The sequence below is a fragment of the Nicotiana tomentosiformis genome, chromosome 7, assembly GCF_000390325.3.
Source record: "Nicotiana tomentosiformis chromosome 7, ASM39032v3, whole genome shotgun sequence".
NCBI classification, from domain to species: Eukaryota; Viridiplantae; Streptophyta; class Magnoliopsida; order Solanales; family Solanaceae; genus Nicotiana; species Nicotiana tomentosiformis.
In genome coordinates, this window is record NC_090818.1 from 105,034,307 (window position 1) to 105,037,381 (window position 3,075).

Genomic DNA, 3,075 nt, shown 5'->3' on the forward strand with positions numbered 1-3,075 from the left:
ACCAAAAACAAGTCACATATGCAGAAACAGATACGGGGAAAGTAGTAAATAGGGAATCAGGGCTAATACACTCAAAATGATCGTCCGGGTCGTTACATCCCCCCTCTTTTAAAATAATCGTTCGTCCTCGAAGGAGCATAGAGACATACCTGAAGTGGTGAAAAGATGAGGATAATGTCTGCGCATATCATGCTCGGTCTCCCAAGTCGCCTCCTCGACCAGCTGACCCCTCCACTGAACCTTCATAGAAGCAATATTCTTCGACCTCAGCTTTCAAACCTGCCTATCTAAGATCTCCACCGGCTCCTTAACATAAGATAAATCCTTGTCCGACTGGACTGAGCTGAAATCCAACACGTGAGACGGATCGTCGTGATACCTCCGGAGCATAGAAACATGGAATACTGGATGAACTCCTGCTAGACTGGGAGGCAAGGCAAGCTTTTAAGATATCTCCCCAATACGTTGCCATACCTCAAATGGACCGATAAACCTTGGGCTCAGGTTTTCCTTCTTTCCGAACCTCATAACACCCTTCATGGGTGAAATCCGGAGCAAGACTCGCTCTCCAACCATGACTGCAACATCGCGAACCTTCCGATCTGCATAACTCTTCTGTTTGGACTGGGCTGTGTGTAGTCTATCCTGAATCACCTTAACCTTCTCTAGAGCATCCTGAACAAAGTCTGTACCCAATAATCCAGCCTCGTACGACTCGAACCAACCCACTGGAGACCTACACCACCTACCATACAAAGCCTCATACGGTGCCATCTGGATGGCCGACTGATAACTGTTGTTGTAGGCAAACTCCGCTAGTGGCAAGAACTGATCCCACGAACCCCCAAACTCCATCACACACACACTGATCATATCCTCTAATATCTGAATAGTGCGCTCGGACTGTCCGTCTGTCTGAGGGTGAAATGCTGTGCTCAACTCCACTCGAGTACCCAACTCATATTGTACGGCCCTCCAGAACCGTGATGTAAACTGCGTACCCCGGTCAGAGATGATAGATACCGATACGCCATAAAGCCTGACGATCTCGCGGATATACACTCGAGCCAACTGCTCGAAAGAATAGGTAGTCATCACAGGAATGAAATGAGCTGACTTGGTCAGCCGATCCCCAATCACCCAAACTGCATCAAACTTCCGCTGAGTCTGTGGAAGCCCAACAACGAAATCCATAGTGATCTGCTCCCATTTCTACTCCGAAATCTCTAACTTCTGAAACAACCCATCTGGTTGTTGATGCTCATACTTCACCTGCAGGCAATTTAGACTCCAAGCTACATACTCTACTATGTCCTTCTTCATTCTTCTCCACCAGTAATGCTATCTCAAGTCCTGATATATCTTCGCGGCACCCGGATGAATAAAATACCGCGAACTGTGAGCATCTTGGAGAATCAGCTCACGCAAACCATCTACATTGGGCACACATAGTCTGCCCTATATCCTCAATGCACCATCATCCCTAATAGTGACCTTATGAGCAATACCAAGTTAGACCGTGTCCTTAAGGACAAGCAGATGGGGGTCATCATACTGGCGCTCTCTGATATGATCATAAAGAGAAGATCGATAGACCATACAAGACAATACTCGACTTGGCTCAGGAATATCCAATCTAACAAACTAGCTAGCTAAGGCCTGAACATCCAATGCCAATGGCCTCTCTGCTACTGGAAGATATGCTAAGCTCCCCAAACTCTCCTCCCGGTGACTCAAGGCATCGGCCACCACATTGGCCTTCCCGGGATGGTACAAAATGGTGATATCATAGTCCTTAAGAAGCTCCAACCACCTCCGCTGATGCAAGTTAAGATCCTCATATTTGAACAAATGCTACAAACTTCGATGATCAGTGTAAATCTCACAATGGACCCCGTACAAATAGTGCCTCCAAATCTTTAAGGCGTGAGCAATAACTGCTCACTCAAGGTTGTGGACATGATAGTTCTTATCATGGGGCTTCAACTGGAGCAAAGCATAAGCAATCACTCTACCCTCCTGCATCATAACACACCCAATACTGATCCGTGAGGCATCACAATACACTGTGTAAGAACCAGAAGCTGATGGTAGAACTAGAACTAGAGTCGTGGTCAAAGCAGTCTTGAGCTTTTGAAAGCTCTCCCCGCACTCCTCCGACCACCTGAAAGGAGCACCCTTTTGGGTCAATTTAGTCAAGGGCGATGCAATAGATGAGAAACCTTCCACAAAATGATGGTAATAACCAGCCAAACCGAGAAAGCTCCGAATCTCCATGGCTGAGGATGGTCTGGGCCAACTCTGAATTGCCTCTATCTTCTTCGGGTCTACCTGAATACCCTCACTGGACTCCACGTGTCCCAAGAACGCCACTGAACTGAGCCAAAACTCATACTTGGAGAACTTTGCATAAAGCTTCTCCTCCCTCAACCGCTGCAACACAATTTTCAGATGCTAGGCATGCTCCTCCTGGCTACTAGAGTACACCTAGATGTTATCAATGAATATAATAACGAACGAGTCAAGATAAGGCTGAAACACACTGTTCATCAGATGCATGAACGTTGCTGGGGCGTTGGTCAGCCCAAAAGACATTACAAGGAACTCATACTGGCCATATCGGGTCCTGAAAGCTGTCTTAAGAATATCTCGGTGCCAAATCTTTAGCTGGTGATACCATGACCTCAAATCAATCTTGGAGAACACCATCGCTCCCTGAAGCTGGTCAAATAAATCATCAATACGCAGCAATGGATACTTGTTCTTGATTGTGACCTTGTTAACTGCATGTAATCAATGCACATTCTCATAGTACCATCCTTCTTCTTTACAAATAGAACTGGTGCATCCCAAGGTGACACACTAGGTCGGATAAACCCCTTATCAAGGAGTTCCTGAAGCTGCTCCTTCAATTCCTTCAACTCCGCCGGTGCCATACGATACAGTGGAATAGAAATGGGCTGAGTGCCCGACACCAAATCAATACCGAAATTAATATCCCTATCGGGTGGCATGCCCGACAGGTTTGCAGGAAACATATCCGGGAAATCTAGCACTACCGAAACAGAATCAATA